Source organism: Talpa occidentalis, unplaced genomic scaffold, assembly GCF_014898055.3.
Source record: "Talpa occidentalis isolate TD23 unplaced genomic scaffold, MPIMG_talOcc4v2.1 talOcc4.5, whole genome shotgun sequence".
Lineage (NCBI taxonomy): Eukaryota > Metazoa > Chordata > Mammalia > Eulipotyphla > Talpidae > Talpa > Talpa occidentalis.
In genome coordinates, this window is record NW_023604861.1 from 5,047,187 (window position 1) to 5,061,116 (window position 13,930).

Here is a 13,930-nt window from a genome sequence, read left to right on the forward strand (position 1 = left end):
TTTGAGTTGCCCCTATATTGACACAGGCTTTAATTAATGGGCAGCTTTTGTGCTAAGATAAGCAAGAGATGAGAAGATAAAATTAACTCTTTTCTTTAGTGTCTGAAACCGATGTTTTCAGGCTAGTCCCATTAGACTCAACATCCATGTACATAACTTCTCCTGTGAACTGTTTAAGTATGGTGACTTTATATATTTTGTAAAGGTTTATTTTTATTTATTTATGCATATAAGAACTGGGGTATAGGGCCTCCCCGGTGGCGCAGCGGTTGAGCGTTGGGTTGAGAAGCTGCCCGCAGCCTCTGCAGCACCGGTTCGATCCCCGGCTGCTCCCCAGCCACCAGAGGAGGGTCCCGCATGGCGCGCAGACCTCACCTGCCGCCCGCTGCTCCCCCCAGCAGTGTACTTCGGTCCTTCTGCCTGTTCTGCTCTCCCCTCTGGCTCTGGTGAATTCTCTCACCCTCCTGCGCTTCTGACTGTGCCCAGTGCATGTATAAATAAATAAATAAATAAATAAATAAATAAATAAATAAATAAATAAATAAATAAATAAATCTTTAAAAAAAAAAAGAACTGGGGTGTAGGCCAGAGTTGGTGGGGTGAGAGGATTCACCAGAGACAGAGTGGGGAATAGGACAGGCAGACTGACTGAAATACAGTGCTGAGGGGAGCAGCGGGTGAGGCAGGAGAGGTCTGCTGCACCATGTGGGTCACCTCTCTGGCCGGGAATCGAACTTGTGCTACAGTGGCTGGCAATAGCTTGATAGTGCTGAGACTTTAACTCCTGCACCACCAGGGAGGCCCATCTTTATATTTTTTAATGAAATGTGTTGTAAAGGGAATTGCTTAGAGGCACTTCCCACCAATATATGTTATTCCAATGGAACAAACAAGCTCTCCTCTTTACTAATAGGTAAATAAAATTCTGCTTGTGCAGTGTCTGAAACTGCCAGCCACAGCCTGCTGGCTTATCACAAGACCCATCTTTTAGCATCAGGAAAGGCCAATTGTAGGCCAAGTCATGGGGCAGAAATGGCAAAGGGTTGTCCAGATGAACTCACAGGGGAAGAAGGGAGGAGGGACAGAGGGGTGTCAGCCCGTTCCTGTCCAGATCAGACCCAATCACCACCCACTCTTGCGGTGGTGCTTCTCCTCTCCTTGCTTCCTGGTGTAATAACAGTGTGCTCATCCACGGCGGCAATTTAGATCAGAGCTCTAGATTGTTATAACCCCAGTCAAGAAGACTGGGGTTATAATATGTACACCAACCCAAAAGCAAGATAATTATTGCATTTGGCACACACAGAGATTAAAATTTCATTGAGGGCCTCCCTGGTGGTGCAAGGGGTTAAGCACAGTGCTGTGAAGCTGTCTACAGCCTCTGCAGCAGGAGTTTGATCCCCAGCTGGCCAGAGAGCTTCCCACATGGCACAGCAGACCTCTCCTGACTCGCCCGTTGCTCCCCTCAGCAGTATATTTCATTCAGTCTGCCTGTTCTGCTCCCCACTCTGTCTCTGTCTCCTCTCACCAACCCCCACCACACACACACCTCTGACCTATACCCCAGTTCTTGTAAGCATAAATAAATCTTACAAAAAACAATAAATAATAAAATTTCATTGAAAAGCTCTTCCCCATATCAACAGAATGACATGGATTTCTTTCATTCTGCCTCTCTTCTAGACATGCAAAATAGAGCAGGGAAAAAATAAGGCTAAAAAAGCTCTTGCTAAACTTGTCGGCCTTGTCAATGTCCTGATTGGCTCCTGGGGAGCCCATGTTTTCTGTTTCAGGTTTAGGTTCTTCAGTGACCAGGCTGCTTCACCCTAGATGGCAAACTCCCTCTTCCCCTTTTGCTGACATCTCAGATCATCCAGCCTGCTGTGCTCTGTCACCCCCCTTCTGAGCTCCCACCCAGTCTACAGTCAACTTGCTGGTGAACACAGAAAGTGGGAAAATGAGCAGCTGTTGTATTTTGTACTAGCTACGGAGCAAAACCTCTGAAGGGTTTATTTTGTGACCTGTGGGGGAGAAAATACATGTCACACCAGCCACATCAGGACCTCACAAGCATTTGCATTTCAAGCAGGACACAATTCTTACAGCCTGGTGACTAGGAAAAAACAGCTCTCTCGGTCATTTGTGAGAATAAACTTTAACATTCTGGGAAACATGAGGCTGGTTGTTCTGTGCAGTTGTGAGGCTCAGACCAGCCAGAGACCCTGGCAAAGAGGCTGGCACTGATTGGCAAAGAACAATTAATGGATGAATATTATGGCTAATATCAATAATTGATAACATCAATAGTTAATACCTATAAGGAGTGGTATAGTTATAGGTAATGTATAGATAATAAAATGGACAGGCAATATTTATCGATATGGCCAATGTACTGTGATCGATTGACAATATAAAAGGCACTATCTACTACAGGCTCTGCCCATGTGCCTAGTTCTATTTTCAACCCCGCCGCTAACTGCTCTTCATGATACCTCAAATTAGCACTTCAAGCCAGTCCCTGGCAGCCCAGGAATACCCTCAGCTGTTCCCATCTCCCAGGTTCTTTGATGTGACAGTGAAACAATTCACATCTAGAACTGTCAGTTTTCAAGGCTGTGTTAGCACTGGCAGACCCTTTGTGCACAACCTCTAAAACCTTGAAAACTGGCAATTTGTTCAGTTATGGTCCAACTGGAAATTCTGTTGAGACCAATAGTAATTCATCACCTGAAAAGGAGCCTTTGCCAGGTGTGAATAGTCCTTCGACAAGCTATGGATGGAGGCACATGCTTCTCATACTCCACTGGATATTCGGTATTTGTCAGTCTGGCTCCTTCTGGAACAATGGTGGCTGGCACAGTGGGCACCCGGGCACAGTGGTTTGCAAAGCAGGGTCCCAGAAGAACAGCAATGGCATCCCCCGGGGACTTGTGAGAACACTAAATGCCAGGGCCTGTCCCAGAACTCCTGAATCAGACACATTCCCTCCTGCTGCAGGGAAGAAACTTGAGAGGCATGGTCTTGAAAAGAGATTGTCCAAAAGTGGCATAAGGACCATAGCATTAGAATCACCTGGCACTAGTCTCTGAGGCCCACCCTAACTGCATGCAGTATCTAGAAGTATAATATCTAGAAACCTCCATTTTTCATAGGCTCTCCCAGGCCATTCTAGGCACCTTAAGTCTGAGAACAACCCAGCGAGATGTAAAGAAGTCAAAATCCTTCCACTAAAATACAAAAGGAGGGTATGAGCCCAACAATGGATTTGCTAAAAATGGCGTGTATTGGAAGAAATCAGCCCAAGACTCTCCTTCAAACTCGGGTCAGGTTCGGAGATGACACACTGGTTAATAAGGAACAAAAGCACACTCTCTCACTGTAGCTTTCAAAAAGCCTTTGTCAGCAAAAAGAGCCATTATTTTCCAATAGATACAATAAAGCTGAAATAGAGCTAACATCATAGTGTCCCCAGATCCTTCTGTAATTAACATTAGGCTGCAAATAGCCCAAGAAATAGGCATTTTTTGTAAATTGGATATTTTTTTGTGTCCTGGAAATGGTGCTGGTGACAGCATGGCCATTTCGTCCTCTCATCAAGTGCCACCCCCTCCCTCCGCCCCATCCACCAGCAACATAATTAAAGACTCGCCTCTCCATCAAAGCGTGGCCAGAATTTGCTACAAACATTTGCCAATACTATCAAATCACTTCATGTAGGAGAAAGGGCAGCAGATGTTGAGATGGGAAAGAGAGGAAAACAAAAGGGGGAAATAGAAGGAAGATAGATCAAAATGGGAAGCCACACTCTGTATTAGTCTGAATAAAAGTCTCTCACCTCCTTTATCTTGTTGAGTGACAATAAAACTATCTGCAAGACAATTAGCAGTCCTACAATGGCTATTATAATCATGGCAACAGCCTCAAGCCCCCTCCCCTCTCTTCTGAGGTCCCTGAAAATAAAATTCCACAGAAACAGACCATTTTTATCATCAAAAACCTACACAGATTAACTGTGAGACAAATCAGATTTTCCCATCACCTTCATACATCACAGAGCCTTTTTCAAAGTATCACCCGCATTTTGCCAAATTAATCCTTTTTAGCCTTATCATTGTAAATGTATATGTCTGAGCCCCAATCTTGCAAACAGCAACAAGAAACAGATCAATCTTGCAGATATTGTAGGAAACTGCCTTCTCACAAAGACAATGCGATATTTTGGAGAAAACAATATGTTTGCAATAAGAGGACCTGGGTTTGAATAGCTTTTCTGCCATTTAATTATTCTGCTAAGGGGAACAAGTTAGTAAAATGAACCTGGGTCTCTATATTCCCATATAAAAAGGATCCCCGCAAGGGTTGTATATCAGATAATGCCCATGAAAATCTTATAAGTGTAATGGACTTTCATGCATTCCACTAGACTCTAAGTGTCCTAAGGCTGGGATGGTGTCTTTTCATCCTTTGCTCTCCAGTGCACATAATAACACATAACTTAATTAATAAGTAGATGACTGAACTAGGTGCTGTCTGATCCTGTCATGGAGATTAGAACTGCCCCCAAAGGTTGCCAGCCAAGGAGGCCCAGGACCCCAGATTCCAGAGCCAAACCTAGGATGGCAATTACCCAAAATGGAGCTCAGGTCCGAGAGTGAGTGGAAGGCTCCATGAGCTGATACCTGATCATCCTCTGGCCCAAGAGGCTACTGCAGCCCCCTCAGGTTGAGGTCAGATCCTAACAGCTAGAAATGAGCAAGCACAAGAATTCAGAAACAAGAAGAAACAGTCCAAGGGCCAGAAAGTCACCGAGGACAGGACAGAGAAGCTCGGAGCAACCTCTTTGCTCATGAACCACATAAGTAAAGTGGTTTAGGTGAGTAAAATCTGAGGTGATGGGCAGACAGTTGAGTAGTTTTGATTTAGTGTTATTTCAAGGTGTAAACACTGTGTTTGAGAGAATGTGGATGGGTTTTAAGTCAGAAAGAACCAAGGTCAAATCCAGTTCTGCAGTTTACTAGTTATGTGACTTTATACAGGTCACCTAACCCCTCAGACCCTCAACCTCCCTGTCTTCCCATAAGATTGGGATCAAGTCTTCCTCATGGTGCTTTTGTGGGGACTGAGAGAAACCAGGGGGCATGAAAGCGAGAAACGTTTTTTGACACCTGGGAAGCTCACAGTGTTAACTCCTCCTGCTGTTGTTTCTAGCTTATTCTCTTGTCCACATTTCTTATTAGCAATTTATTACCCTTGTAGTTTTTACACAGCACATACTTATTGAAAAGGGAGAATAGCTTAATTTTGTCTTGCTCTTCCTTCAATGTCTGATTTTCTTTAGCCATGCCCGTGACACAAATCTCGAGTCTAATCACTGAGGGCAACACCGGGGTGTCAGAACCCTTGCTATAGAGTCTTCTCTAAAAACAAACAACTTTCCCACACTGACTATGCCTCCATAACTTGCTCATAAAGCATAAGCTTTCTCATGAAAAGTTTTTAAACATTTTTCAAAAAAACATAAATGAATCTTTAAAATTCAGAATATGACATTTTGAGATTGGTCTTTATAAGAGGTCAATAAAAAATCATGAGTTGAAAAATACATATTTAATTACTTTATTCAATATATATTTGTTGCTGATACTGTCTTTTGGATGTTCACTTGGATGCTTAGGACCAACACTGGAACAGAAAATGCTGCCCGTCCTCGGAATGCTTATAGCTTAGTTATCAGGATGACTCCATCTACGCTGTGTAATAAACCAACCTGAAAGTCTCATTAACTTAACAAAACAGATACATTTCTGATTCATGTTCGGGTCTGGCCACTCTCCTTGGTAACGTTCCTTCAATGTAACACACAGATTCAAGTCCCTTCCATCTCCTCACACCACCTTCTTAGAGAAAGAGATGAGAACAGGTGGTCAAAATTCCACCTAATTACCTACAACACCTGCCACCACACATGGCCCACAACCCTCTTGTTGTAGTCCAATCACATGGCCACAGCTTACTGCAAGGGAGACTGAAAATGTAGATTTCCATCCTGTACACCCAACAAGAAAAATGTCACAGTGAGATTCACTGGGGACATAAAATTCCATCTGGCACTTCTATTCTTCTGCAAACTCCTCTAGACAGTAGGAGAAATGGCTACATTCCCTCCCAGCCCCTTCCAAGGAGTTCTCCAGCTAGCAAGTGGTGGCAAACATATACAGAAATAACTGATTAGAGATAGATTTGACATATAATATCTTAGTGAGCCTGAACCTGGGAAATACAGAGCTACTGACATATACAGAAAAAAAAAAAAATCAATGCCGAAAGGGATGAGCTTCTGTAAGTAAATATGAGGAAAAGAAAGGAAAGAGTTTGAGATAAGGAAATGTTCAAGAGATGGCAAGGCGCCCGGGGCAGCCAGCACATAATACATATGACACATGATAACCTTTGAAAGAAAGGAGAGAGACCAAACTGGACAGGGTTTGGGATGTCAGGACTCAGAGTTGAAATTCTCCATCTGTGCAGCAGGTAGAAGTATGGGTTTCCCCCAATATTTAGAAGCAAAGAGTTCCTATTTGGTGTGATTTGGCAAATTATTTGGGAAAGAACTGGGATACTCAAAAATTATTCCACACAAATTAATCACAACAGTGTTCCCAGACTCAAAAACCGGTAAGTACCCTCTACTTTCAGGCGGCGCAGCAGAGGTATTTGTGAAAAGAGAGGCTTCCCCATGCCTCTTCCTGACTCCATGTCCTTCGAAAGCAACTAAGTCTTGGGCACCTTCTTTTCTACTTTAGTTTGTTGTCAATGTCCCTCAATGCCACGCAGGCCGCAGAGGACTCACGTGGAAGATACGGATTTGCAGCATCGCTGTCTGAGCACATGTACAGACAGGGCCCCCCGACGATGGTAAATGCCCTCAGTCCACAGCCCAGTATGTAGGGGGTCCATGCACAAAACTGAAGAACAAGCAGCAAACAGCTAAGAGCATGTTCTGATCTAGCGCAGGACCTCACAGCATTTGTTCAGCAACAGAAGTTTGATTTATCGGCGAAGGTCCAAGAAACGGGGGTAGGGGGACATTCACCTCTCCGACTCTCACCCATCCTGTGTAGACTTCAGGATCTTCCAGAGGCTTCTGATCCCGCCTCCACCCTGGCCCAGCTCGTTCACCTGACAAACCTGGTCCCCATTCTGTCTCTTCATCCAAATATGCTGATGCCCGCAGTCACCTCGCCCAGGTTTTAAGAAGAGAAGATGGATGTAAAAGCACCTCGACAAGACTATGTCCCTTAATAATATATGAAGTGGAAAGTCCAGCCATCGAGTGGAAAGACCGAGGAGTTGAAGCAGGGCAGTAGCTAAAAGAGGAGAAAAATCTAAAGTCTTATTTTCACCAGTTTAAGGAACACATGGAGACGAGAGTCTGCGTGGCCTGGGCAGCTGATGCCAACGGGCAGCGGCCACACCAGCAGCAGAACCAATTTCAGACCCAAAGCAGCATCTGCCGTGGGCTCTGCAGTTGTGATTAGCTTCTCTTATTTAGCACCCTGAGGGATTGGCTTGAACAACACTGTAGGGCAACTTAATTAAAGAATTAGATAAACAAAGAAATGCCTCCCTCTCTGAATCACGCCAAAGTGTCATGAAAAATAAAACAATTAAGCAGAAACAAAGGCACCGATAAAGTATTCAGGCAGAACAAGTTTATACGAAAACATAATGAGGGTTCATTATTACAAATCAAAAGGCCGAGAGGCGGCACCCCGAGCTCTCCGTGGCTACTTTTATCAGACTTACCTGTCGCACAACCTGCTGACAACAGGAAAGAGCTTACCTTGCAGCACAGCTGTTCCTGCCCTGGAATTCACAGTGTTGGCCAAAGACATCGTCTCATTTCATCTTTGTGGCGATCTCTGAAGTGGGCGTTCCCTTCGTTTTACACCTGTGACCAAAAAGGCTGAGTGAGTGGTTGTGTCTTACTCAAGTTTGCACAGTGATGAAGGAGCCACCAGTGCGCCAAGCCGGACACAGGGGTCTCCCTTTATGTGCCAATTAAATTTTAAATTCGCCTGCACTTCTTGATGGGTCCTATGGAGGGAGCCCTAGTTTCCCACGCAACTGCAAGAAACACATTTTGGGAGCATCTGCTAAGGTCACAGCACTGCCAAGATGGAGGGAGACAGACAGACAGACAGACAGCCCTGCTCTGGTAGGACACACGTTTAGGAAAGGCCACTGCATTTTCTCTCCAGCACAGCCATTTTTAAAATTATGCCTAGAAATATGTGGTAGAAGAAATGAAATTAAAATGCCCTCTGAATCAGGTTCGGGGCATGGGCTGGACCCCAGAAGCTCAGTTCTTGTCTCGGTGAAGAAAGAATCCCGCGTCGAGACCAGAGTTAGACAGAAATCCATGAAGTCTGTTGTCAGACGTGGAGGACAGAGCTCTCTCAACAGAAGGGGGTCCTGTGCAGGTAGCTGCTGAGGGCCAGGAAATAGGGTCTTAGATGCTTCCTTCAAAGATGGGGGGTGGTGGTGACTCTGCGTTGTCTTTTTGATGGGCGGGGCTCCACGGTGAGTTCCTCCTGGTTGGTTTTGACTGTTCATCAGCCATGGGGGTGGGCGTCACCCTGACCACGTGACTGCTGGTTCCTGCAAGGCAATCTTGGCCAACACAGATGTTTGCTCCAGGGATGGGCAATCTGTGGAATGTCCCATTTTTCCAGGGTGTCATCAAGGCTGAGGCCCCCTGGGACCCTAACTGCCAACATTCCCAGCCTGCATCCTCCACCATCACACCCCCCCCCCACCAACACACACAAAGAGAAAGGTCATTTTGGAATTTTTACATGAGCATGAACGGCCTACCTAATAAAACACCCAAATAAAAAACACAATAGAGGAGTTTCAAGGTTACCTATGGTTCTGGCCAAGAAGGTCTTCATTTCTCTCTACTTGACCAAGCTTTAGACAGGTTTCTGCTGACTAAAGACCCCTGTCCTCCCTCTTCTTACAGCATTTACTTTAGAAAAGTTGTAATTGTATGTTTTTTTCTCTGCCCCTTCAAATGTAAATCTTCTACAACCACCAAGGTGTTTCTCAAGGACTTGGGAGAGTCTTTGCTTTGAAATGTCATCAAGAATGATCGGCCATCTCCAGGCCCAGTCTGCATGTGTGTGTGTGAGGTTGGGGGTGGAGGGCAGGGCAGAATAGAAGCCAAACTTCCCTCAAGACCATCAGCAAACCACAAGGCCCCACTTCCCTGACCAACCCCCCCACCCCTATACACACACACGCACACACACACACACACACACACACAAACACACACACACTGATCACCAGTACTTTAAAAAAAAACTACTTTGTAATTCATGGAAACATTTAATTTCATTTCTTTTATAGACAATAGACTACCTATGGCGTTGAGTACAATGATAGTTTTTCAAATGTTAGTTTTAAATATTTTATGTAAGTTTGTAACACAAACTAAACGTATGTTTGCTAACTGAAATTTTGGTCTTTTTTATTTAAATGACATTGTGTGATGATATTATGTAAGTTTCAGGTGTTCTTTGCTGAGAATGCCGGTGCTTTCCCACCAGCTCACTGCGACGTATAGAATCCCTCCCACTTTCGCCTCAGTGGAGTTGAGCTCTACCTCCCCAGGATCGTAGACTTGATCGCCATTACCTTGAGCAAAGTCTTCCTCACCTGGTTATGTGGTCTGGTGCCAGTAGGGGGCAAATATGGGCATGTGGGCTTCTGCTCTGGATGGAGCCAGATAGACTGGCAGAAGCCCTACACTAAGATGTGTACAGAAACACCAAAGCAGAGTCTAGACTCAGGAATTTGTGGGGCAAGAAGAAGTAAAAGGCAAGGAAATCCCACAACAGAAAACCTAGTACCTTTCTTTCTCTTGCTGTTAGGAGTCAGGCTACCATGACAGTTTTCTGTGGACTAAACACTCCAGCCCTACTCTCTTCTCCCTCACAGATCTCTTCTTGGGGCTCCATACTGGCCAAAGTCAACCAGAAGCAGTGGCCAGGACCCCCCTGACATCACTCACAAGTCACCCTCCTGGAACACAGAGTTGAAAGGAGAAAAGTGCAAAGGCCCAAAGGCCCAACCCAGAACCGAAGGGGACAATCCTATCTCCAACCCATTGCCTACACTCACTACAGACAACCAAAGAAGATCTGTGAAATCAAGGTACAAAAGAAAACTCCAAAGGACTGACAACATTTCAAAGCACTGCATGGAAAAACCCAGAACTTACCCACATGTCAAGGTGGATACAAACACAAGATACTTTGGACATCTCAGATAAAGAACATTAACACCTAGAGTAGAATTTACTCTCCTGAACCTCCTGAGAAGCACAACAGTGTATCACCAGGCAGAAAGTCTCTTCCTGAATTAGCAGTCACCCCAAAGAGCCCTAGTATGTTTTTTTTTCCACCCAGACATAGAGAGACCTTATTCAGCCTCTACAAATTAAAACATCAGTCGCTCCACTGCCAGAACTCCCTGCCCCGGGGTTCGGCCACTCCTCAGGCAGCCTGCTGTTGCTAGCTGAACTGACTCATCAGTCATCTCTCTCTCTCAGCCTGAACATCCCAGTCCATCTCCTTCCATCCATGGAGAGTTCTCTTTGGAAATTGGCATGCTGAGATTTGGAAAATAAACACCAGCTTTTTTGTTATGTGCCAAAGAATTATGAGTGCTGTTATTGTAGTCCCACATGACCACCATTAGTTTCCGATGACCATGCACCTCTCATTTATTAAAGACTATTTGATTTAGGATGTAATAAGGGAAAAAATGTTTTTCTACCTATGGCATCAATTATGCAGATTGGCTTTTCTGAGGGGAAAAAGTAAGGAGACATCATCAGTATTCTTTGAATTTCTAACGTAATTCACAGTTGCCATGATAGTATAACTTATTATTTGGTAGCCGAGGTTGATGAATTCTCCAAGGGCTGTCAGTAATTATTCTCAAGTATCTATTATGAGGACACCGAAAATTGCTATTACGTGCTGACTCAGGAGTGTGTGTGAGTTCCCTGCTCTCTGCCTCTTCCTTCTCTAGGCCCGACACTTCACCGTGATACATCTTTGCTCATTTACACAGGCAAGTTCTATTAGATTTCAAATTATCTAAGCACACGACTGATATTAGATTAAGACATAAAGAAAATATCGACATGATCTATTGCACACAACACCCTGTAAGAAGAAAATGTAGAAGGAAATCTCAGGATGATATAACCACCACGGGAAAAAAATAATTCAGGGCGGAACCATCTGTGGTTGCCTCTTCGTAGGCCACTATCTCAAGTTCAGTGGCTCGTGGGCACACGAGCACGGGACAGCCTGCTCTGTCAACCTGTTGAAGTCTGGATGCAAGTGAAATACAACCCAACTGGTCAAGCAAAAAGGGAGAGTGATTGTAATTCCTGGCTGAAGTCCCTGTCTCAGGAAGGGCAGAAACGTGGACGATAGCCTCAACTACAATCCCAGCACCGGAAAGGGATCTCCCTGAGTGTGGGTCTCCCATCTCATTGCCAACTTCTTTGTCTTTGAGGCTTGAGCAGGAACAAACTCATTAGTGCAGAAAGGAGACTCACCATCCCCCTCCCCCTGAGTTTTTCTTGAGCTGTTGAGCGATCAAATTAACATCAGACAAATTAGTAGAAGAAAAGGCAGATTGAATTACATGTGCATGGGGGATCTACACAGATGTGGATTCCAAAGGCAGTGCGGCTAAGTGAGGGTATGTGTCCTGAGCTGAGGAATGGAGTAGGAGCCACGGTACTAAGGAGAGAGGAGCGGACTCCTCTGATGAAGCTCTGTAAGTAGATGTTTGTCCCGCCATGGGAGTAGCTTACACCAACACAAAGGTTATGTCTGGTAAACCCTATTTCTGGGTGATTCTCACATTCTTCTAGGTAGTTAAGAGGGGAGTGAAAATTTCTCATGAAACTGGAGGCCTTTGACTTTTCCACCTTTACTGGGAATAACCCACATGCCACATGGGCCCATCTTGGGGAGGCCTGTTCTTTAGCCTGGATGACCACAGTGTGTGGTTTCAGTGAGCTCAGGACTCCACCTCAGTGGCTTTAGGGTGTCCACTGTGCAGAGTTGGGCTCTGCCTGACAACCTGTTAAGGCCACACTGACTTGGAAACAGGCAGCATCTCAAAGGAAGGGGATGCTGCTGTGGTATTACCGGGAGAAAAGCAGGAAGGACTCCTGGGTGACCAGGCAGGGAATGTCAATCCCGATTCTACCACCACAGGCCCTGAAGCCTCACCCCCCCGGAAAGAGACATGGGGTTTCTTTGAGAGTTCAGTGTGGCAAAGAGGGACCCCAAGCAGATCCAATGACCAGTTGTGAGGCCTCCACCTGCGGTCTTCAACACAAAGCATTAGCTCATATGTTTTCGTGTCCCCTTCAGTGCCAGGAGAGAACACGGAAGAATGCAGCCTCGGGGCAGAGGGCTGAAGCCTCTGGGAGGCAGGAGACCTGGAGAAGGATCACAAACCCTCTTCTCTGGAAACAAACCCAACAAACAGTCACTCAAACCAACCAACCTAATTCTCCTTTAGTTCTTCCAACTTTTTAACAAAAATTCCAAATCAATTGAGAGCCTGTATATCTCCTTACAGCCCTTTAGCAAGCAAGAGAGAGGAGCATAGGGCATTTTCATTGGAATTGTTTCTATCTGGTAGATCTCGTGCCAATTTCTGGGACTTTTCTGAAGTGATTGGCACTCATTTGTGGTTGAAATGCCGACCGTGTGTTTACAAAGTGGTGTCCCCTGGGCATGTCTCCTGAACTCCCCTCTCATTTTCAGACAAGCTAATCTGATACAATGCAAAAATTACTTAGCTTCGCGTACTATGAAGAGGAAAAAGAACGCCTTCTATGCAGCCCTCTCCGGCTCCAGCTTCATTCACTCACCAAATGTTTCCCCAGTCCCCACTGGACAGCCAGTGCCACTTTTCCCAAAGACACAAGAGACAAGGCCCCTGCCCTCCAGAACCCAGGGAAAGAGAATCCCAGCTGCCAACAGCTCTTAATACAAAATAGCGGGCATGGGTGGCCCAGAGCCCAGAGGAAGGGCTCCCCTGAGGGATGAGCAAGGGGCCCCAGAGGAAGTTCTACTTAGTGTCTTCAAGGACAAATAATCATGGACACAGAAGGCTGCAGGGAAGCTGTCCTGGCAGACATGTCTGCGGAAAGGGTCTTCCCATGACTGGCAAGAGGAGGGGGCACAGTGAAATTCAGACAGGAGCACGAGGCATTGATGGAGAATGCTGGAAAATGAAACTGTGGGGGGAACTGGGGCCTGCTGGCAAGGAGGCCTCTGTACCCAAGTGTAGTGGGGTCCTAGGACTGCAATGGCAAAGCACCGCAAATTATGCATTTAAAACAACAGAAATGCATTCCTCCACATTTCTGGAAGGGAGGCTGAAACCAAGGTGCGGCAGGCTGGTCCCCCCAGAGTGCTGAGGCAGAAGCTGCACCAGCCTTCTCTCCCACAGTCCAGGTGTTGCTACCAATCCTGAGGCTCCTTGGGTCACAGCTGCATCACGCCAGCCTCTGCCTCTGTCGTCACATGTCTCTTCTTATAAGGACCCCAATCATATTGGATTAAGGGTCCCCAATACACCCAGCATGATCTCATCTTAACGTCTATCTTAATATCATCTACAAAGGTAGGGAAGGTACTGGATGGTGTTTATGGGAGCTGGTTGACACGACGTGGCTGCCGTGCGTGCTGATCGGCAGGTGTCGGAGTCAAGTTCTGACACCCAACACACACAGACTGAGAGAAAGCAGGTTTGAGGAGGACATTTCAAAGGGATATCTCTCAAGGCCTCAGGACAACATTGCTGGTTGTGAAATAGTCAC

At 45.6% G+C, this 13,930-nt stretch overlaps 1 long non-coding RNA gene across 1 annotated transcript in view; it reads right to left on the reverse strand.

Moving 5' to 3' along the window:
- LOC129146947 (uncharacterized) overlaps nt 1–13,930 on the reverse strand; it is a 116,438-nt gene that overhangs the window by 68,266 nt on the left and 34,242 nt on the right. Inside the window, exon 3 of the long non-coding RNA XR_008554351.1 lies at nt 7,844–7,951. This is a non-coding gene — a long non-coding RNA (uncharacterized LOC129146947). The remainder of the gene's footprint in view (nt 1–7,843; nt 7,952–13,930) is intronic.